The sequence below is a fragment of the Podarcis melisellensis genome (assembly GCF_964234715.1).
Source record: "Podarcis melisellensis genome assembly, chromosome: 9".
Lineage (NCBI taxonomy): Eukaryota > Metazoa > Chordata > Lepidosauria > Squamata > Lacertidae > Podarcis > Podarcis melisellensis.
In genome coordinates, this window is record NC_138541.1 from 36790726 (window position 1) to 36815305 (window position 24580).

Genomic DNA, 24580 nt, shown 5'->3' on the forward strand with positions numbered 1-24580 from the left:
TCATTCCACAGGACTCACAGGTCACACTAAAGGCTCTGTTTCATGTTGATGTCAAATGAGCCTCACCAATTCAGGGGGTGCCCAGCAACATTCCTTCAGATGATCTCAGTGATTGCACTGGGATTTAGACAGTCCCTAAGGTATCCTGGACCTAAGTTGTTCAGGGCTTTGAGAATTAATTCAAGGCCCTTGAACCTGCAAAACAGTTGTAATGCAAAATAAGCCAGTATTAAAAATTTGCTCATATTGTACGTAGGATGCAAGACTGCAATGTTTAATCAATTAATTGGTTAGATTAATAAATTAAAGGCTTTCTTAATTTACTAAAGAGGCAACAAGGCAGCAGATTTTTACAAAGGGTCAGATCCAACACTGCTGTTCCGCTAGTGTGGCAGACTTCGGCTTGTGGAATGGAACGTCCCCTCTTCTTTCCTGCAGCTCCCTATGCATCCTCAAAATCTGCTGCAAGGGGTTGGACAACCCTACTGAGCAGATCTGAGGGCACATGCAGAGAAGAGAAGAAGGAGAAGACCTGCTGCACAATAGTAACTCCTTGCATGTAGTGTTGGATTCAGCCTATAATAATAATTATTAATAATAATATAAATATTATAAAATGTGCAGGTGACAAGAAAACCTTAAGTATGGTGAGCAGGTGAAGAAGAAGAAGAAGAAGAAGAAGAAGAAGAAGAAGAAGAAGAAGAAGAAGAAGAAGAAGAAGAAGAAGAAGAAGAAGAAGATAGGATTCCTGCATCTGTAGTAGACATGAGGAAGAAGAAATTTCTGCACCTACAGCTGCTAAGATTCCCTTAATACACAACTATCAAAGGTGCAGGAACACTGTTCTCCTTTTTTACCTGCCCACCCTAACCTTAAATGCCACATTCCCCATTTTGTCTCATGCTGTTTCAGATGAAGCCTGCTACACACATTTTCTTTAAAAGACAAATATAAGCAGATGAGTGGCCATTTTGCTAGGTTAACCAGGTTATACCCAGATTTTAGCCATGCCACCTGGTGACTGTTTCCTGGCCTGGATTTTAACCATTCATTCATTCATTGTTCATTCATTCTTATAGAAGCTGAGAGGTAAAATGAGGTAAATATGAGGTAAAATATTATTATAGCTGTGGTACCAAAGTCTGTTAGCAAATATTAGAAAAGAAATAAACTGTAGTATTTAGATAATATTTGGGATATGAAGGGGAACTACAAGCTGCCTTTGCAGAGGGCTCTCCTCTCTTTGAAGAAATTGTGAAGACAATGTTTTATTCAAATGAATTTTCTTTCAGAAAAGGCTGTCTGGTCCGCGTCCAGTTTAAAGCTAAAGAACCAGAGAAAGGGGGAGAGAGCAGCATCCATGAAGTTGCTCAACAGTCCACACACATGGATCACCTGGTCACTTTCTTATCCATGATGGTGAGATGTATTTCTATTAAAATTAGAGCAATTCTGTCTAAATTCGCACCTCTACACCATAAATTAACACATGTAAATTTTATGCAAATCTGCACCCTCTTTTGTTCTCTTTTTTAACGATGCACTTCATCTTTCCTTGGCAATGCATAAATGACCACCACAGGCTGTTACTAGCACAAGGTCATTCAGTGAACTGAACAGTTAAGTGGGCATTTGAACTTGGGTCTCCTCGGCCCTATGCTGACATTCAGACCACGACACCGCACAGGCTCCTCTGACTATACAGATACATTCACTGGTTCAGAGTCTAATATGGGTGGATGGTACTGTGTTACGAAGGCCAAAGCAGTTGTCACAGCCTGTGATTTTACTGACAACCCTATGACGGGTTCAACTACCCAAAGGCTAACTTACAGGAACTATGACACACATGGTCTCTTGCAGAAACCTGAGGATAAATGAACGGAAATTAAAAGCATTTTCCTCTAGAAACAGAGTGCTCATCTACCTTATCTCAATAGTTATAATATAGTTATAGCATCTCCGGCTTATATTGCTTTTTGTCTAATTTATCACTAGGGATGGGGAAATCTGTCAATTTTGGTTTCTCTCAATTTCTCATTTTTCTCATCTTCAAGGTCAGTTCTCCATATTTCCACATCAGTTTGCAACTTTTTTAAAATAAAAAAGCCCTCATGAAAATTCATCCATGAATTTCTCCACACACACACACACACACACACACACACTTTTTAAATGCAATTTGTCAGATATTCACATTTTTGCAAAGCAGTTTCCCTGAATATATTTCCCCAAATACATCATTAACTTCTGATCACTAAAATATGCAGTGATATGCACACTTTGCCCTAGTATAAGCATTTTTGTAACACATTGCATGGCTTACTTGGTGAGAGAACTGCACTGCAAAATTCAGAGAAGAGTAAATTTAGAAGAATGGCTGTGTTTTGGTAGGTGTATTGTTTCAGAAAGTGCATGTTAACCTGGTTTCCCATTAAATGTGAACTGATTTTCCTCCCCCATCCTTATTTATCACACAAGACTGTACAATGATGAAAAATGTCCCAAAGTCCCATTGTACAAGATTGTACAAAAAGGAAAAATCCCCAAATACTGAGTTACATGTTGGTGTGAGGGGAAGAAGCATGGCCACCTGCATTTCCTGGCCCTGCCCTTTCTGTCAATCCTTGCTCACTTCCCTGCCACCATCTATACACTGGAAGGACGAAAGCAGCAAGCCTGCTGCATGCCTATAGGCTCATGCCTATAGTTTAGAATCCTGCTCATGCAGCACTATAAATTGCACGGGGAGCTTCTGTTTGAGGGCATCAGGATGCAACGGGGGGGGGGGGCAAGGCGGCAAGTGTGAACCTGCTCTCTCAATGACTGTAATTTTGCTTGAGTGGAGAAAGCCTAACAAAGATTCGAGTCTACTTTAAATTTAACCAGTTGGTACCAGAGATGCTAAAAATCCAGCTTGCTTATCCTTGCCCCTCACTCCACCCCCAGCCACCCTGACCACTTTTCACATAAGCCCTAGAGCAGGAACTAGTTATTCCTAGTCAAAAACGACAGCTTTGTGTATGGCATTTTATGTTACACAGTAGATAGCTAAAGGGAGGGTGGAAAATAAGGTTTGGGCATGTCTAGGAAGAGATGGCAGAAAACTGGGAAAGGTTCTGTAAAGGGAAATTCATTCTTCTGTTACAAATGGAAAATATGACCAAAGTGGTCAACAAAAGGGGAACTGAACAACATAATTTATATGGCCTTTCAAAAAGCCTACGACAAGTTCCTCACAGGAGGCTAGTTTAAAAAAAACACTCTAATGGGCCAGAAACAGGTTAGAAGGCTGCAAACTTTTTTTAAAAAGGGAAAAGCAGCAAGGTTTTTTTAGCTGACAGAAACAAAACAGAAATCACCAGAACCCATCTAGACAATGCACTCCTGCGTGTCTGCAGTTGGGTACCAGGTGATTTTATTTGGGATTTACTTCCCCTGTTCAGATTTTTTCCAGATAGGGAAAATCCAAGTATATTGTTGAAATACAAAAGCGTACCAGTTGAATAGTGAAAACATCATGTGGGCAACATCCAAAAATCAAATGCAGTTTCAAATCTACATTAAACTTCCGTGTGGTTAAGGCCTTTGTCCATTTCATTTGTACTTTCAAAATATTAGAGGTAAAATCAACAAGGCTTTCTTATTTCATTTTTATGTAACATGATTTTTGAGTGATATTTGGATAACACAAAATATGTTATTGTCTTGCCACGTGTTTATTGTAATTCTTTTTAAAAAGACAAGCCTCTCCTTAACCCTGTGCACTGAAGAACTGGAGACAGGGGAACAGTTGATTAACAGCAATAGGAACTGAAGCAACTAAACAGTGATAATATTTATTTCCGAAGTTTAAAAAGCATTGCTTGTTGGTTTATGGATATCATAGCTTTACTAAAAAGCTCCACGCCGCTTTTTCAACTTCTTATCAGCTGGCAATCCCAGCTTTAAAAACTCAAAGGCTAAACAACTTTAAAAACTATTTTGCCAGTTTGCTGCTGGACTCAGCTCATAGTTCTTGAATTAATTCACAAATCCTTAAACAACTTGGTCTCAAAGCACCTTGAAAATTGCCTGATCCTTTATGCTTCACCTTGGTCACTGAGATTCTCTGATGGGGCACTTTTGTGGTTCCCCACACCACTGAGGTTTGGTGAGCCTTTATTAGGGACCGAGCCTTTAGTGTGGCAGGGCTTGCTGTTTGAGTTGCTGCAAGCGGAATGCCTGAGCTGGACCTAAATGCAGAGTAGAAATGAATGAGCTCCACCACAAGAATGCATTCCAAAAGGTTTTACTACTGCAAAACTGCCTTAAACTATTTACAAAATAAAACATTGCAAAAATACAAAGTAACAGATTGCTTGTCTTTCTAGTCCTTAATACAGTGGTACCTTGGGTTACAGACGCTTCAGGTTACAGACTCCACTAACCCTGAAATAGTACCTCGGGTTAAGAACTTCGCTTCAGGATGAGAACAGAAATCGTGCTCCTGCGGCACGGCAGCAACAGGAGGCCCCATTAGCTAAAGTGGTGCTTCAGGTTAAGAACAGTTTCAGGTTAAGAACAGACCTCCAGAATGAATTACGTACTTAACCCAAGGTACCACTGTACAGTTTAAGAAACTTTCCTCTCCCTGGCCCCAAAGAACAATCCTATGCAATCATCTTGATTGTTCATCATCGCTGAGCTTAGCTTCTACTGCTGTTGACTCCAAGGACTGACTAAGACCCTGAGTTCTCTACATAACCCTTTTTTTTAACCTCAGTGCATACAAACATTACAATTTATGTGTATTAAACTTATATATTTAACACTTGCCCTGTGGAAGTCCTTGCCAGCAGAAGTTCAGCAAGAATCATCCCTGCCTTCTCTATAGCACCTAAAAATAGGGTTATTCAGATGAGACTTTGCATTGCAAATTATTTTTTAACCAACCCATATTTATAGATGTCCATCCCTGCTCTGATATTTTATTGTTGTTGTAACTTTTGTATGTTGTGCATTGCCTTGCTGTAGTTTTGCAAAAGTGCAGTTTGCAAATATTTAAATAAAGAAATAAGTTTTTATGATTGCCAACTGATCAGAAAAAGCAACACAGTCTGTTCCCTACTCCTCCCGAATAATTGTAGCTTTATTTCGCCATGTGAACCTAAAGGTTGCCAACGGCTAAAGTATGCACAACAAGCTGCTACACTGGTCTGTCAAAAAGTTGACAACCCTGTCACTATGTGCCTACTGAGCTATAGCTCATTCTGTTCGTCGGCAAGGAAGTAATGCTCGTGGCACTGCTGTTCCAACCCTATTCTTCTCCTAGGAAAAACTGGGCATAGACATCCGTTTCCTTTTACTACACAACCGCAGCCCGTTTTTATTTGTGGCACATTCTTGCCCAGCTGCTGCTGAAACCTCCTGGTTTGGTTTGGTTTGGCTCATCGGACACCTGGAGCCAATTAAGCGGCCTGGCTGAAGCTTAACCCCCCCCTCCCGCCCAATGTACTGCCACTTTCTCCATATATCCTTTCTGACGGAGAGGGCAGGGCTATGGAAGAAAGACTGAAAGGATTAACATGTCTCCAGCATATTACTTTTTACTATTTTCAGGCTGGTGCTTGTGTGTGAGGAGCAACTCACAGTTCTAAGTCTCCTGTGCATGTTTACTCAGAGGTAAGCCCCACTTTATTCAGTAAGACTGACTCCCAAGTAAGTAGGCATTCCGAGTAGGCATTGTAAGGCAATAAAAGAAAAGGCACTACTGTTCTTATGTCACCAAAACTCAAATATTAATTTGGGAAACATGCTACTATTAGTTTTAGGGCACCATCTTTTCTTACACTAAATGTAGAGATCTCTGTATTAGAACAAAAACATATGGTTACTGCATTTTGCCTCACCCTGCTATAATAGGACTTTCCAGAAACTGAATTTACTTGAATTCACAGAGTGGTTTGAAGGTTGTAAATTCAGTTCCGAAAGCTGTTTGCAGAGAAAAGAAAATCTTCTTCTCTTGTAAATACTGTACGCCTTTTAGCTTGTTGGTTAGGTAAGATTTCTTTAACTTTGCTCTGATCAGGAGGAGCCAAAGCCCATAAATGACTGTTAGAAGAGTGCTGGCAGGCATACGGAAGACGCATGTGTTTTCCCTTTAAGAGTGGTCAGCTGAGGGGGGTGTTGGCAGCATTCCTCTGACAATCCCAGCCGTGTGTCTGTGTCACCATTTCTCTCCTTGGCATGCTTCTTCAAGTCAGTGTATTAAGTTTAGAATGGTCTGTGGTTGGTTCTGAGGGGGCAGAGGGTGCCTCCTTGCATCGGTTTATGTCTTTAAGTCCAGAGAGGCATCTTGCTAAACTGCTGAGTCTGAGTCTCAACTGTGTGGAAAAATGCATGGCTCCCAAATCGGTCCTTGGCAACACAGCCAAGATGAAGGAGCTCATACATTTTCCTGCACTGTGTGCACAGCGGAATTCTCAAGAGGAGAATTCTCTCCTAAAACTTGAATTTCTCAGTCACCCTACAGAAAGGATTTGACTCTTTTTCTAGTTCCCGTGTAGAGAGTGCTATTAATTAAAGGGCGGGCGGGGGATGGAAACAGACAGTCAGTGTTTTAATTTTTGAAGTGGACAGATGCCGGGAGATGAGACCGCCTGGAAATATCTAATTCTAGGTATGTAGGCTATTGTGGTTACTCTCCCGCAGTGATGAGGAAAAGCATTCTACACATCCGTGGTTTGTTTTTGCTTCAGATGTTCAAGGGCCAAGTGCTGGCATTAAAAAGAGGTTCCATTGCTGAGCCTTGGCTCAGATTAATCCCTGAATAGAATAAAAATAAGTTTTCTTTGGTTAGGAGAACGAAACAGTTTTGGCATATGGTGATATTAATTGCTGTTTCCTGGCTGGAATTTTTATTTGTTAACTGAGTCTAAATACATAACAAAGAGTACTCCATTTTATTCAATGCAAAAGGAAGCATTTTGCTTCAAAAACAGAGAATGTCTAAAGGGCTAAATCAAACAAATAGGGCCCCCTTGGTCTTCTGGAGTAAAAATATAGCACGTTGCCAAGGGAATTGAGCCAGTACTTTACTTGCTTAATCAGAGTTGACTGTCACAGGCATTGGCTTCATTTAAGTTAGGTAGGCCTGAGTTTATATGATGATCTGGGCCAGAGGTTTCTGAAGGAACACTTTCTCCATCATGACCCCCCATTAGAAGTAGGAAAGCCATTGTGACAAGCAGCCATTGATAGACAACGTGCTGCCTCCACTGTAGGCACCAGCTGCTGGGACTCACAAGTGGGGAGGATGCTATTGTGCTCAGGCTTGTGCTTTCAGGCTTCCCATAGGCTTCTGGCTGGCCACCTTGAGAACAGGATGCTGGCCTAGATGGGCCACATCCAGCAGGACACTTCTTCCATTCTTATTGTCCTCTATAAGAACCATTGTCTTCTCTAGCCCTATTCAAGCATGTGGAGGAGGCACAGTTGTTGTGCATGTTGGCTCTGCCCACTCAGTCTCTGTCCTTCCCATGTTGAGCAGGGAAGGTCTGAAGAGGGGCTTTTGCTTGCAAGCGGTGGCCCTTTAGATGCTGTTAGATGGTAACTCCCATCATCCAGGCCAATTGCTAATGCTGGCTGGGGTTGTTGGGAGTTGGAGTCCCACAACTTCTGGAAGGCCACAGTTTCTCCCTAGCTGGGCTACACTGACTGGTAGTGGTTTTCCAGGGTTTCAGGCAGGAGTCTTTCCCAGCCCTACCTGGAGATGTCAGGGATTGATCTTGGGACCTTCTGCATGGTCTACCAGGGCCTCCAAGAGGAATTTTATCAAGAAATGTCTCTTTTGGTCCCCTAACCTTCTCCATTGGTTATACTATAAGGTCAAAAAGGGTATGGAAGACAATAGATGGGCTGAGTGGAGCACTCTGTTATTATTCTGCATGTAAGGCCTTATGCTCTTATATTCCCTCCAAGATAAATATAAATAAAATAAAAGAGGATCAGAGATAAGAAAGCACATTTGATTGGAACATCTTTGATTATGCTACAATACAGATAAGGCAAAATAATTCACATTGAAACATCCCTTTATATTGCAATGCAGATCAGATCACCAGTGTTAGTAAAGGAAGGAAGATAAACTTACTATATGCTTTTAAAAAATAGCTTTTCTGGACTTTTGTGAAAAATTTCAAATCACAGCATTAAAATTAATTGTTATGGCAATGTTTGATTCAATACTTAGCCTGGCCAAATTCACAAGACGTTTCTGAGACATTGTAGACCTTAAATAATTATTAATCAGCTGAAGTTTGCTGAGTGACCTCTCTCCAGAAGCTACTGTTGCTGGAATTGTTAATAGTACTCTTAAGCTAGCACACACATTTGGAAACAGGTCACCAAGTCTGTACTTTCTTAACAAGTTCAACAGACCTAATGGTTTTAACTGTACATTTACAAAATCTTCTTCGTGTACTGAGGCTAAATGTTGCATTTCTTTTCCGAAATCATCACCAATTAAAATCAGCAGGATATTGCTATGATAAAGATAAAGATTTTCTCTCCACTTCACTTTCAGACATGGTGAGATATTTCCACAAGAAAGCATTTTTTGTGCAAATTGCTTAACAGCATTGAAGTGGACAGTTAACCCTCCTATAACATTGTCTACCAAAACCTAAAACACATACTTTCTGAAGTAGGGCTCTTCTGGAGTATCATCTGTGTCATTCATTTCTTCCAAGTTAGCATCAGGTGTGCTGTTGTCATGTGACCTTGTCCTCTTGCACCTAACTTAATTACATACATGGGACAGAGTTTTATTTCTATATTTAGGTTTGATGCAACCAATCTGGCTTCATTCCACAGGCATTTCCACTTCTTTTGGAGTTTTGTCAGCTCTGTTACATCAACATCCAGTGTGGCATCTCTAGCTTGAAAGACCTTGTTTCAAATATCTATGCCAGCTAATGTTTTGTACCACATGGCTGACACTATAACACACAGGCAAAAGATGTCATATATAATAAAACTCCATGGACTTCATTTCTTGTTTTGGCCATCAAATTTAGTACTAGGAGGTCTTTCAGTGCTAATTTAATACCAGGCAAGTGATCTGCAAAATTCAACATTCAACAGCATCTGAGCATCTTGTGCATACTATGACATGCACAGACATACTATGAAAAGAACAACCAATATAGTTTTTGTAGTATTTCCTACCACTTAGGACTGGAACTGAACAGGTGGGACACAGTTTTAATTGTTCCCCCCAAAAAGGTTATTGCTCCAGGTATGCATTCAGCAGCAGCATTTCCACATAAGTTGAGTATGTGACAACCACAAGGTGAAAAAAATTGCTTTTGAGTATTTTTCTTGTATTTTTGCTTGTTCCAGTGGCGTAGGAAAAAGGGGGAGGCAGAGGGAGCGCACCGCCCCGGCACCATCTCTGGCAGGGTGACAAGAGGGCACCCCACGGGGTGCCAATGCGCTGCCGCAGCCGCGTGCAAAGGATCCTCTGCTCGCAGCTACACCCTCCGCTGCCACCACTTCACCCCCACAGCAAGGACAGAGGGGCGGCAGGAGGAGCAGTAGCAGCAACTGGCGCAGCAGCAGTGGCAGCAGCAGTGGCATCAGAAGCGGCAAAGGCCACCGCCTCCCTGAGGCACACCATCCCCAATCACGTCTGCTCTTGCTCTAACTGCCGCCACCTCAGAGTCACCTCCGCTGTCTCTGGCGGAATGGGGTGGGTGGGGGAGGCACGTGTGGGCGGAGAGAGGGAAAGAGAGAGTGACCTGCCTGGCTCTCTCTCGCGCGCACACCCAACGTTTGACTCTGGAGAGCCAGTGTGGTATAGTGGTTAAGAGCAGTAGACTCGTAATCTGGTGAACTGGGTTCGCTTCCCCGCTCCTCCACCCCGCTCTGCTGGGTGACCTTGGGCCAGTCACACTTCTCTGAAGTCTCTCAGCCCCACTCACCTCACAGAGTGTTTGTTGTGGGGGAGGAAGGGAAAGGAGAATGTTAGCCGCTTTGAGACTCCTTCGGGTAGTGATAAAGCGGGATATCAAATCCAAACTCTTCTTCTTCTGATGGAGTGGGGCAAAAGGCTGGGTGCATGAGGCAGAGGGAATGAGCAGAGCATGCGCCATACGTAGCAGCACCGTGCATGCACTGTACGGTCGGTTTGCCCTGCCCCCCTGCCCCGGGTACCGTTCATGCTTTGTTCACCCCTGGCTTGTGCGCCATTGTATTTTCATGCCGCATTTGTCCCATTATCATAGGCTTGTGCTGTACATTCGCTGAGAGGAATAGCATGTTCTTCCAATGCATTCGTTATCATCTGAGCCATTTCTTTCCCTCTTTTGTTGCTACAATCTGCAAACTTCAGAAATCTTTCTTGAATCTCATACTGCATTTCTTTTAAAAGTACATCTCCAAAGAAATGTTGTTTGTTCAACATTGGAAGAATCTGGCGTAGAGTCTACTATTTCTGCAAAGCATTTGCAGATTGCCTCTCAAGCAAAAAGTGTCGCTTCACAAGATTCAAGCATTCTGTAATAAATTCATTTTGTGAGGCAGGGGACAAATAATGAACTCGAGGCTGCTCATGCCTTTTCTGTGACTCCTCTGCACTTAGCACATGTTCCTGAAGGATGGGGAGCAGTTCAATGAGTCCTAAAAAGATTCCATTGTTTGAATCACCAATTTGATGGGATGAATTAGTAATTGCTAAACCATTTTCTCCCAACAAGAGTGCAACATTGGTGATGCAATTTAACAGGTTGTACCATTTCACAGCTTCAGTTTTGATGGGTGCTTGTAAGATGATGTGAACTCCTGTCCCAGACTGCAGGAACATTTCTAGTTTGCCAAGCTAGGTAATGTTCTCTGTGACTATGACCTTCTTCATGTTACTAACTATCTCCTGATTCTTAGGACAGTTGTCTGGAAAATATCATTTTTCCAGATGTAGTGAGTTCTTCATCTGTTCATGATGGTAACGGTGGCAATGAGCCGCTTTGCCTTCCTCTGCTTTGCCTTCCTCTTACCACACTTTTGAGTGATAGCTGATCCACAGCCATTTGATGTACCTTTGGGGACGATTAATCTGTTCATTATCCTGGAATAACTGTTCTGTCTGCTGCTGTGCTATTGCGACGTTTGGAGCACCCATCAACTCACGTTTGTAGTGTTGTGCCCATAGAACCACCGTGCTCCAACTTACTTCCAACTATATTTTGGATAGGATATTGACTGTGGAAAGGCATTCTGCCTCTGTTTCAGTGATCCTTGACAGTGACTTACCAATCCTACCATTCCTGGTTATGGAACGTTTATCTGATTCTTATTAGTTTGTGACTCCATGCACATATTACATGTTTTCTATTTATGAATTTTGATACAGTATACTGTAGTGTTATAAAAATATTGTCAGTATATTATTCGCCAACGTATTGCTTGTTGTTGTTCCAATTCCTCTGCTTGAAGGCGGGCCACTGTCAGCACTGGCACCCTTCACCGGCATACAGCAGTCCCCTCAGAAGGTGAAGTACATCACCTGCAGGAGAGGCAAAGCGAGCTTGCTTTCTCGCCTTGCCCACTTACATTAAATTTTGCTGCCTCTCTGGATTGCATGGGAAAAGTAGGTGGGGGCACACTGGCAGAAGAGGAAGCGGGTAGAGGAAGAAGTGCCATGGCATTTTGTGTAAATGCTAATCTTCATGCAATATATGCATATGTTTTCTGAGGTCCCAGGAAATTTCTGGCCCCTGTGCCCCCCCTTTTGACCCCAGGCAGGGGTACAATGTACCCACTGCACCCCCTCTCCTGGGTCCTGTGCTCTGCCACTGAGCTATGGCTTTTCCCGCTTGTCTTGCAGTAGCTTATCCAAATTGACCCAGTTTCCCTTGAAATTTCTCCCGTTGAAGCAAGACCCTAAAAATGTGTTTTTATGTGAAATTAGTTTTTTTAATATAAATTTTATTAATTTTCATCCAATTATACATTTTATCTCGAATACAACAGATTGTAACTGTTTTTGACTTCCTTCAGCGTCTCTGACAATCATCCATGTTTATACCTTTAATACACATTCCTTTCTTTCGTATTGCCATTGTTCCCCCTTTACTTCCATTATTTCTAATAAACAATACTTTTTTTTTTACAGTGCCTCTTTAAATCCCACTAGCGTTGTATTTACACCACATATATTTTTCAGATAATCCACAAATTTTCCCCAATCCTCGATGAACTTTTGGTCTTTAGTATATCTAATTTTCCCAGTTAATTTATCCAGTTCCGCATAGTCTATCAATTTTGATCTCCATTCTTCTATCGTCGGTATCTCCTCTTGTTTCCACTCCTGGGCCAACAGGATTCTGGCTGCCGTTACAGCATATTGGAAAAGCTTACAGTCCTTTCTTCTTATGTCCTTTCCTACAATACCTATTTTTTATGTGAAATTTGGTTCCAAATTTACTTGGGACAGGAGAGATATCAGCTTGAACCCTGATAAAGAAAGCCTATTTAATCTGCAGTGTTTGCATGAAATGGATGGAAGAAAAGCTCATGGCATCTTCCTGTGCTATGAAGATGCTTTGAAGGTGTTAGAAATATTTAATCTGCATCATTCACAGGGGGGAAATGTAAACTAGACCGACTCTGTTCTGAGCTGTAAGAAATAAATGCTTCGAAATGGGGAATAAGGAGGTTAGGGTAAAGTGACCCGCAGATAACGACAGGCTAAAGTTTTGCTGTCATGCAGCACAAAATGTTTTAGAATGGAAAATAATTAATGTTGAGTAAAGAATGGAGCTGAGATTATTATAATGAGATACAGTGTGCTCTTCCGACCATCTAGGGGTCAATGTTACTTGCTTCCAAATGGTTATGAGTAAGTAAGAATTGTCCTGCTATAAAGTAGAAATAATGCAATGGTATGCAGTCAGTTTTACAGTGACCTTAAGGTTAATGGTAGTTGCTCTTAGTATGTTTATAAAGGTTTAAAAGAGACATATGAACTGAAGATTTTAAAGTCTAGAGCTACAGTACTAAGCAGACTATAATATTGAGATTTCGGAATAAAGTGGCTTCAAGTATGCTATGCTTGGCTGTTGCTCAATAGCTGAATACTTTCATGGTGACTTTCCTTTCAGAATAGTACCACCTCTTGAGTAATATATCACTTGTATGTCTCAATCTGATAATAGATTGCACCAGTATATTATTGCAACAACAGATGTATTGCCAGTGTAGTCCTCTGCATTACTGGAACAGAGCACTTGGAAGATGATGTATTTCTCAAAATATGGCACCAACCAAAAGAAGGCAGGACCAGGAGCAAATTTAGTTCAATATCCTAAAAAGAATTCTGATGCCACATAAGCTCCCTGGTACAAAGATATAATGGCTTGGCACAGCTCTAAATTGAATTCCCGTTTGGTTTTGGACTCTGGAGTTCACATAATCGGGTCATGGCTTAAATTTATTTATTTTTAATTTAGAAGGAACAACAGCTGAGAGCTGTAGCCTAATATAACTGCATGACTGAAGTATTTCCATAGCTAATTGCTCACATGTGTATGAGTAGCTGTATGTGTAAGACTATGTTCAATTATGAATGAGCATAATCCATAAGCTAAAACTCCAGACACTTACGATCCAGTTATTCTTTGGTCCTGGAAATTAAGATGTTTCCAGACGTTGCCTCAGGCTTCCATCTCCCTTTCAGCTTTTTGCACACTGCACAAACCTATTGGAAAATGTGTTGGTACATCCATACGGGGAGCTGGCTTCAGGCACTAGGCCCATTGGCAAACCAACTCTGCATTACAAGGATGTCTGCAAACAAGACATGAAGGCTGGCAACATCAAACCAGCCATGTGGGAATCCCTTGCAGATGACAGCAGTGCCTGGAGACAATCAGTTAGCTTGCGTATTCACAGCAGTGACCAGAAGAGGAATGACCACTGGGACGTGCGTAGAGAAAATAAATGCCATAGTGCATCGTAGCAAAACTGGCCTCCTTCATCTGCCCCAACCCTCCCATATTGGTCTCTACAGCCACAGCAGGTGCTGTAATTCTCCAAAGGTTTGATTTTACCCCCAATGGTGCACTCTTCCATTGTCTCCTGAGAGAGACTGATGCCATCAACAACATCCATACATATGCTTAATTGGGGATATTTATTAATTCATTTTTTAAAAAAGACCAAGATCACACAATTCTGGGTGGGGGAAATGTCCGTCTGGCCACCACACAAAGAGTATGTCAGGACAAGGAGTATCTATGCGGTGGGAACTAAACACTATGTGGCAAAAGTTACATAAACAGGGCAGTCGTATGAGACTATCTTGGAGGCTTCAAGCATTGTCCCCCCACCCAGTCCAACCTGGAATTTATATGTTCTATTTTTTAAAAAAAATAATATTTATTACTTTTAAACCTTACAAAAAAGGAAAAAGAAAAAAAAGAAAAAGAAAAAGAAAGAAAAAACAATAAAGTACAATATATAAACAATACACAACACAACATTAACACATTAAACAAAACAAGACAGAGCAAAAACAATTCAAAAACACACATCATACCATTTCAATACCCTCCCTTTCATTCCCTTGTTTCATCGACCTCCTCTCACCTCCCTTTTTGTATTCCATTTCTATTAATTATTTCAGCAAATCCTTTCCATCTTTCTCTATTTTCTGTCATATAGTTATCTTAACATATTTTAACCTTATTTTCCATTAATACTATAATACTTATTTATGCTTAATTCCTTATAACATTTCTACTAAAGCCATATAATTTCATTCCAACATTTTTCTAACACTCATTAATTTTACAGTATTTCCATAGATAAACTTTAAACTTTTCCCAGTCTTCTTCCACCGTCTCTTCTCCCTGGTCTCGGGTTCTACCAGTCATTTCCGTCAATTCCATATAGTCCATCAACCTGGTGATCTTCTGTCCGAGGCTCTTAACTCTTTTCCAAGTTCTAAATGAGATAGTTGGTTTTTCTGTCTGGAGAGGGGGATAAACATGAAACAGTCCTGTTGGTTGCTGAATAAAGCTGACTCAGCCTAGCCCAGAAAGGTCTCTTGGTTGCCACCTCTCTATTAACAGCTTTATATGGGTGTATATGCCTGAGAACATATATTCCTTTCAGTCTTTGGTTTACCTTCTGCTAAAGTTTCTCACTGAAATACTTGACCAAAGTTTCTGGTAGAGGGCAAAGCACCAGCAATGGTGTACCAGGTCACCAACAACTTCTAAAACTTAATCAGAGCAGGACTTCAGCAGGGTATGTGTGTGTTGTCTCCACAGCCCCGTGATGTATAGATTCAATATCAAATATCTGAGAGCCATCACTGAAGTTGAGATATTGGAGCTTAATCGCAAGATTCTGATTCAGTGCCTCCTTTGTTAGATTGTTGTCCTATAGCAGGGGGCTGCAGGCCCTGGCAGGTAGGTGGGGGGTGGACACTGAGTTTTTCCAGGGGTCCATCAAACTTCACAACTAAGGCCCAGACACTCAGCTTTCATTTCAAAAACAATAATGCAAGCTTCTACCTGCTATGAAAGGGAAGCAAAACGTGATTCCTGTGAGATGAGCCAGCCTGGCTGTCTGCTCTCACCTTTTTAACCAATGAGGTTTTAACCAGTGAATGAAGTGAGGGCTGCAATTGATGAGTGAGTTGTTTGGACACCAGCCAATAGATATGAATCCTAAAGTGTTGCCATTTCTCCCTCCAATTTAATGGACTTTTATTTCCTGCATGTGTTTAGTCCTTGGAATATCCAAAGTGTTCTTTACTCCATTCTAGCAACCAGAACCAATACTTTCCAATACGTTACCAGTTATTTTCTGCAATTACTTCTACATAGTAAATGTTCAAGGATTCCTTTTCCTCACATGGGAAATGCAAACTGTGAAACTTTGCGGAGAGACTCTTCAAATCACGTCCAAATTTTCGTGCACCTTGAGAACATAGCATGCTTAGTGTGATGTTCTTTTTCTATTTCTGTGCATCACAGTCCTATACTTCATGACACAGCCTTTTCTGATTGGCCAATATACAAAGTAATAGGGTGGACAGAATACAAAAAAAAAATTATTTAGGAGGTAAAGGTAAAGGTAAAGGTACCCCTGCCCGTACGGGCCAGTCTTGACAGACTCTGGGGTTGTGCGCCCATCTCACTCAAGAGGCCAGGGGCCAGCGCTGTCCGGAGACACTTCCGGGTCACGTGGCCAGCGTGACATCGCTGCTCTGGCGAGCCAGAGCCGCACACGGAAACGCCGTTTACCTTCCCGCTGGTAAGCGGTCCCTATTTATCTACTTGCACCCGGAGGTGCTTTCGAACTGCTAGGTTGGCAGGCGCTGGGACCGAGCAGCGGGAGCGCACCCCGCCACAGGGATTCGAACCACCGACCTTTCGATCGGCAAGTCCTAGGCGCTGAGGCTTTAACCCACAGCGCCACCTGCTGTGGAGGAAGGTGTTGCAAAAGTGTGTAGCCAAAACTGCATGCCAAAATTCGGAGAAATTCTCACTAACAATCTGATGAAGTTTCATGAAGATTTTTTTTTAAAGCAACAACAACCACAACCCCCAAATTGCTGCAGAAATGTGGAGAACTGAATTTAAGATTGGAGAAAATGAGGAACTGAGAGAGCCGATCCCTAGTAGTCACACAGCTGCTCACCTGGGATGTAGGTGCTTTAGACTGAGGGTCTCTTATTGTGAGAGAATTCAACCCCCAGTGTGTCAGTCCCTTTACTAGGAATAGAATACCAGAGGTTCTACATGTTATTTTGGTGTTAACTAGGGTTCAAAACAGGGACGCGGGTGGCGCTGGGGACACGGGTGACGCTGTGCGTTAAACCACAGAGCCTAGGACTTGCCGATCAGAAGGTCGGCGGTTTGAATCCCCGCGACGGGGTGAGCTCCCATTGCTCGGTCCCTGCTCCTGCCAACCTAGCAGTTTGAAAGCACGTCAAAGTGTAAGTACAGTAGATAAATAGGTACTGCTGGGGTGGGAAGTTAAACGGCGTTTCCGTGTGCTGCTCTGGTTCGCCAGAAGCGGCTTAGTTATGCTGGCCACATGACCCAGAAGCTGTACACCGGCTCCCTCGGCCAGTAAAGCGAGATGAGCGCCACAACCCCAGAGTCGGCTACGACTGGACCTAATGGTCAGGGGTCCCTTTACCTTTACTAGGGTTCAAAACAGATAAGCTATAGGATATATGTTATCAGATCTCCTACTGTTGGGTTTAATTATTATTTTTTAATTTGAAAGTTTTTCTGGGGAAGCAGCAGTTCTGGAACACGGAAAATGTAACCCTTTCCCTCTGTGCCATTTCCCCAGTCTCAATCACCCCCAAACTGCTATTAGCCTCTCTGTGAAGGAAATACAGGTACCTTTTGTATTTGCACATTTCTTTCTCAAGTGGGGCTAATAGCAGCTTTGAGTGGGTGGGTTTGCTCTAAACTGGAATAATGGTAAGTGGGGGGAAATATTAAACACTCCCTCCCCAGTACTGCCGCTCCAATCCAAATCAATCCTCCCACACGGTTGCTTTGACAATACAATAAGTAAGTAAAATTAAGGCTGCCATGGGATTAAAAGGCGGTGCCTTATTATCTGACTAATTGTGATGCACCACATACTAAGTTGAAACAACTTATTTGTCACACTTGGGGAAGATCAAGACCTTTTCAGCAAGATGTTTGCATCCCACAGGCCTGGAGGGTTGCCCTCTGCACTCTGTACATAATGCGTCCTGCTATAGGCATCAGCGGACAGGCCAAATGAGACATGTAGCCTTGGACCACCTTCTATTGCTTTTTCATGGTGTGCAGTAAGTAAAGGTTAATTGTTATACTTTTCGTAAAAAAAACAAACGAAACCCTTTTTACTTGACAGTAAGCCATCAGATAGAGTTCCGAACACTGGAGTGTTTATACGGTGGTTGGTTCCCCCCGTCCCCCCACCCCGTTATTGCCCTCCTTGTACTGTCCTTTTGACAACAGCCCCTAAAGTATTCAAAAATTACTTCGCAGGCTCATGATGTAGTGTCGCCAAAGGCTAATTGACTCGTCCTTCTGTAATGATCCGTGGCTGTGTATACAGATGCCATTGTTCACAGTCAGCTGTATAGATGGACCTTCAGCTGAATGCTGGGGTTTCATTTCATAACTATTGGCTCTCTCTTTGTCCACCGAGGTCACCAAAGGAGACTAAGGCCACATTCGGACCATACATTTAAAGCACTTTAAACAGTTGTGGCTTCTCTCAAAGAATTCTGCAAGCTGTAGTTTCATAAAGGTGCTGAGAGCAGTAGGAAGATCCCTATTCCCCTCCCCAAGCTACAATTCCCAGAGTTTGATTTGATATAATATTTGTATTTTGTTTTTCCAACAACAAATGTTGTGCTGGATGACATCCTCTTTCTGGGAAGGGACTTCTTCTGTGCTCAGTGCAGCAGGCAACACACTCTCAGGCAAAACGATAGTTCATAGTTCTCAGTGAAGAGGAATTGACTGTTAAACCACTCTGGGACTTGTAGTTCTGTGAGGGGAATAGGGGCCTCATAACCACTCTCAGCACTGTTAAAAAACTTCAGCTCCCAAAATTACATGGGTGAAGCCATGACTATTTAATGTGATATCATAGTGGTTTGAATGCATGGTCTAAAACAACATAATTGCTTGTAATATATCTTAAAATTCTTAAAATTCCAATATGTGGACATTAGATATGTTTAATTAAGAAGCAAATATACTTTTCTGTGCCCAATGCATGCAGCTGTGTTGATAGCTGTGTCTGTAGCTCATAGGAAGGTGTCCCACGGCTTGTAGAGATCACACTCATTTCTCCCTGTATCGCCGCCTAGCAGGCAGAGAGGCCTTATAGCTTTGTTGATAACACCCTATCCTAACTTTTATAAGGCTTGCTCACACGCTGCACTGAACACAGGTACAAGCTGCTTCTACCTATGTACAAGCATTTGTGTGAGTGGATTTGTACTGCTCAACTATTGCGTACACAGATTGTACATATTGAATGGGACGCACAAAGGTGTGAACACCCTTGTAGAAAATAATCTAGGGACTGTAGTGCCCTCTTCTATCCTCTGTTATGTGGCTGATCTAATTCCAGAATGTCAACAGATGCAGAAACATGCAGCGTTAAAAGCATTCTTCCCACTACTGGAAAAAATCCAAAGGTCCCTAGATGGGCTTCTCTGAGATGACAACCTTCTTTCACCTCTGAAGTCCAAAAGTCATTTCAGGCCTGCCTGAATAAGATTCTTTCCCAGCCCCATTAATCAATGACTAGCAGGTGTCCACAGCAATCATGATTACATGTGCCAGGCTGCAGAAAGATAACTCAGAAACAATTTAAGGTCAAGGGTGGGGCAGACATCTGAAAAATAACAGACACCAGACCCGGCAAAAGTACTTTACACCTGTTTTTTTGATTGGCCGAGTTCTCTGAAAAGGGGGGTAACTCACACCTCCTCAGTATCAACTTGCAATTCTCCTTTGCCGATCATAATACCAAGCATGCATAGAGCACATTTCTAATTCTTTATGCATTTTACACACATTATGTTTGGTTCTCACTAGGGTTGTAACAATGTGAGCATTGATTGGTCAGATTATCCCATTTTAAAACTTCTAATTGATCGAAAACTCTAATTAATCAAGCAGCAGATTATCTGTATTTGTAACACGTTAGAAAGTTAAGGATGACAGGTATTGGGTTTTACCGAACTCTGCAGCTTAATTCTCCCTTCCTCTCCTCTGCAGCCCCCCCACCTCAATTTCTGCTCCAGAGGTACCCAAAGAGAGGAAGGAAAAGCCCAGCTTTGTGAATGGAACTGTACGCATGTATCATTGGACACAACCCCTGATCTCAGAAGAAGTGCTCCTCTTATCGCACGCAAGAAATTATGCTGCTTCTAAGATAGTGTGTGCTGCGACTCATAAGGCAGACATCTGAGGACATGCGTTTCCTCTTCACAATGATTGTTTTATTAATATACAAATTTCAGTCATTAACTTATTTATTAAAGCTCATATAATTAATTGAGTAGTACTTCTTGAATGGGTAGACTACACTGATTCCTGGTCATTGTTTGTAAACTTGCCCAAACTAAAGTCACATGGTGAGATGTGCACTGAGGTCTCCAGACTCATACTCAGCACAATTTTAAAGCACAATTTTAATCCTGCTTTCCCTAATACTGATTAGGGTATACCTCTTTCAGAGACTCCTTACCTCTTTCCTCAACATCCCAAGGGCATCACTTGGAAAGCTGATTTAAAAGCCATGTCTAGATGCCCCAGCTTCACCCCTGGAACTGGTCTTACACCAGAATGGGGGGGGGGGCAGGAAAAGTCTTTATGTTTACTGCTTCAGCTCCAGGCTGGCTCAGAAAACAAGCCTCAGCACAACTTGCCCATAACTGGACTGGCTTAGGATCCTAGGCTGGCTTGGCCTTGCTTGCTCCCTCTCAAAACCCCATTTCATAGGTTTAGGCTGACTACCCACAGTAAGGATACATCTAGTGTTAGCTTCCATTCTGAAGGCTTGGGTGGAGATCTTAGCGATAGTGAAGGTTCTCCACTGGCAGAGCTGGGTGAAGAGACACTTCTGCCTCATCCAACCCTCCTCCAGCATGACAATTTGAGTTATAGATTGGTCTGCACAAAGCCTTATTGTCTGCATCATGTTCTACTGCGCACCCACCCCAAAATGGTAGACCAGGGATAGAAAACCTACAGATGTTGGTAGATTTCAACTCCTATCTACACTAGCCAGCATAGTCAATAAGAATTGTGCAACACCTAGAGGGCCACTGGTTCCCCACCCTTGTTGTAGACTTTCCTCATCTGGAAGCTGAGCTGGTCCTCTGATAATTTGGGTTGCTCTTTTCTACACCTTATCTAGCTCTTTCATATGGTTGCCACTCAGCTGTAGGATAGATACAGTTGTACCTTGGTTTTTGAACAGAATGCATTCCAGAAGTCCATTCGACTTCCGAAACGTTCAGAAACAAGGCATAGCTTCCGATTGGCTTCCGATTGCGCTGGCACGCCGGAAACAATAGCGGAAGCTGCATCAGACGTTCAGCTTCCAAAAAAACATTCAAAAACCAGAACACTCACTTCCGGATTTTGATCATTCAGGAGCCGAAACGTACAAGTACCAAGGTGTTTGACAACCAAAGTACGACTGTATTCAGAACTGAGCACTTTCTGAAGGGCTGCCCAAGAGGTTATTTGAAACCACTTTTAGTAGCTAAGGATTTGGGAGGGATGTAGGAATGAAAGCAGTTTTAATCATCCTAATAGGGTTTATGACTTTGACATTGTTGCATGCACCATGCATTTAGGAGGAGGAAAGCTACAAAAAAAATAAATAAATAAAGGGAGCCACACAGTACAAGGTGGTCTGTATTTCCAGAACACAGGAGATATTGCTAGGCATGTTGAAAGCCATTTCTGAGTAGTGTGCAAACACCAAAAGGATTGTTTAAGCCTTATTTGAAAAACATTGGTAGTACAAATATTTATTCTGAGTTTGATATGATTATGGAATTATTTACATTTGAAAGTGGGTGAATAGGGAGGACAGAATAAAAATACTGGTTTAAGAAATAGTGCCTCTTCTGTTGTCTTTGACAGGGAAAGAATAGGCTATGCTGTTCCGCAGCATTAAATCAAGCAAAAGAGTGAAAAAGGCAACAAATTGTAAGCTATTCCAATTGTTTGTTTCATTAAAAATATTACAGATAACAAATTGCAGCTCAGAAAACAAGCTGTATGAATCTGGATCATCTCCATATTTGTCATTCCAAAGATGTAATAAATTAAATGAGCTTCAAAGAATCTCTCTCATTGTGTTCCCCGCTTAACCAGGTTACTTCCCGTGAGCTTACAGAAGACCATCACTGCAACAAGAACAGCAGCAGCTTTGAATAGCGCCAGTTCCCACCTATTATCAGCAGCTGGGAAGCTTTTCTATACAAAGGTATTTTCACCCACCAGCAGACATTGCATAGAGTTATTTCTTGTGGGTCTCTATGGGGGGGGGGTGGATTTTCCAGTGTGAAATGCCATGATGAAGGAACTCTTGTCTCCCGCCTTTCCGTGACACCATCATGGCATGCATTTCCAAGTGTTTGGCCATTTCTCCCTGCCTGGCTTTCAGTGTTCCTTGCAGAGAGTCCCAAGGATAAATGAAGCCAAGATGCTTATGCCACAAGGTGGTATTCAACTCTTAAGAGCTGTATCCAACTAAGGCTGAATACGCACTATACATTTAAAGCCCATAATTCCCCCCAGAGAATCATGGAAACTGTAGTTCAACCACTCACAGAGCTACAATTCCCTGCAGCCTTAACAAATGACTGTTAACAATATTTGGGGTGGTAGTGGTGGTGAAGTCATGTGCTTTAAAAGTATGGTGTGTATGCAGCCTATGTTATACCCAGAGTAAACCTATGGAAATTTATAGACCTGACGAACTTAAGCCCATTAACTTGAATGGCTTCATTCCAAGTATAACTTAGTTGGATGTAATCTTTAGCCTGCATTTTGTCCTGATACTGGGCATCTGATGTTAGGATGGACTCTTAGCATGTATCTAAGCCTAAGCATGTACAAATGAAACAAGCACCCACCACCCTGCCTTTTCTCTGTTGTTTCCCTTGTGTCAAATATTACACGGTAAACTTCTGGGCTCTATGAGCAAGTGCCTCAGCCCTCAAGCAGAAAATTAGGATGTGTAGTGAATTTAACAGCCCCACCCCAACAACCCATAGAGCTTCCTGCTGCTGTCATACTGCGGCCACACCACACGCACACACACACACCCTGCAGCTAAGACTTGTGGCTAAATTTGTTGCTGCAGTAGCTGCCTCCTGCCCACTCACAAGGAATGCAGCACCTCTGCCATTACAGAAGCCGCCACTGGCACTCCAACCAAGTTCTCCAGGCCCACCACAACTCACTCTGAGGAAAGGATCCTTCCTGAGAGTGAGGCATTTTGACTGATGTGGGCTGTTAAATTTTAAGCAGGCTTTGAGAATGTTGCAGCAAAGCAGCAGTGGCACAGACGATCTGTGCAGTCACTTCATCCACAATGTTTTCCTCTGATGAAGGGACACTTTCTCAGAGCACAGTATGAGAGCAACAGAAGAAGAGTTTGGATTTGATATCCCGCCTTTCACTCCCTTTAAGGAGTCTCAAAGCGGCTAACATTCTCCTTTCCCTTCCTCCCCCACAACAAACACTCTGTGAGGTGAGTGGGGCTGAGAGACTTCAAGGAAGTGTGACTGGCCCAAGGTCACCCAGCAGCTGCCTGTGGAGGAGCGGAGACGAGAACCCGGTTCCCCAGATTACAAGACTACCGCTCTCAACCACTACACCACACTGGCCAGGGAGGATGGGGAGGAGCCGGTAACAGGAGGGAAGAGGAGGTGGCAGAAGGCAGGAGGAAGGGGGTGGCCCATCAGGGCTGTCTTAAGCATATGTGGCGCCTGGGTGCAAAGATCCATCCGGCGCCCCCCCTAGTTGCCCAGTCCCAGGTACGCAGGAGGGCGGAGCCAGCCAGCGGCCACAGCATCTCGCTGGCTCGGTCGCCCCCAAACTCGCAGAAGAGTCCACCGTGGTGCTCTGACTGACGAGCAGGCTCTTCCCTGGACTCAACTCTCAGGCCCCAGACTCTTGGCCTGGCGCCCCTGAGAGCCTGGTGCCTGGGTGCCCTGCACCCCTAGAGCCTATGGGTAAGACGGCCCTATGGCCCATCTAAGATGGAACCATGTCCCTAGTAAGCTCCTCAGAACAGGGACAAATCCTTTTATATCCTGCAACTGCTGTGCACACTGATGGTGCTAAATAAATAAATGAACTTACCTGCTGGATTGGTCCCTTTTCTTCCCTGTCTCTTTCTGTATTTTTCAGTGAAAATAGGTAGTATGGCTGAAAACTACATGGGAAGAGAGAGCAAAAACTGTGCAGGGGAAAAGGAAAAGGAAAAGGAAAGAATTTAAATACAGCTTGACAATTGCAATTAAATAACCCAAATCTCAAGTTTGGCATTTTTCTTAACACCCAATATGATTGATATTTGTACTTCAGAGCCTTTAAAATATTTAAGCAGAAAAGAAATGAAATGAACTGCAACCAGTTAAGGTCATCGACTTAGGACAAAAAATGATAAAATATTAAAACGACAGAAACAAATTTTCCAACAGTTAATATACCAAGACTTCATAGAGATGTATTATTCAAAGCAGAGAAACATGTGTGACCCCTCGTCTATTGCATAATACAGAAAGGATATGAAAGTTCAAATCTACACAAGTGTAGGTATCAAGCAGGAGAAGAAAAGGACACAATATGCATACCAAAGGCTGATTTAATAATTACCATTAGCGGTTATTGCAGATGTGAAAATGACTTGTCCGATTTACGGGGGGGGGGTAGGGGGTGGAATTGCAGTCTTGAATAACTGATATACAGTTCAAACTTAATGTCAAAATAGGTGGCCTAAAATGAACTCTGACCCTCAAGGTGAA

At 42.6% G+C, this 24580-nt stretch overlaps 1 long non-coding RNA gene across 3 annotated transcripts in view; it reads left to right on the forward strand.

Moving 5' to 3' along the window:
- Positions 1–24441, forward strand: part of LOC309378274 — a 27670-nt gene extending 3229 nt beyond the window's left edge. The window contains exons 1-4 of one of the 3 annotated variants that reach the window (XR_014171982.1): positions 724–829; positions 1293–1419; positions 21918–22029; positions 23964–24441. This is a non-coding gene — a long non-coding RNA (uncharacterized lncRNA). Of the gene's footprint in view, positions 1–723; positions 830–850; positions 1420–21917; positions 22030–23963 lie in introns of those variants that run through there. The other 2 variants (XR_014171981.1, XR_014171983.1) reach the window with 2 other exon arrangements.
- Positions 24442–24580: the final 139 nt, after the last annotated feature.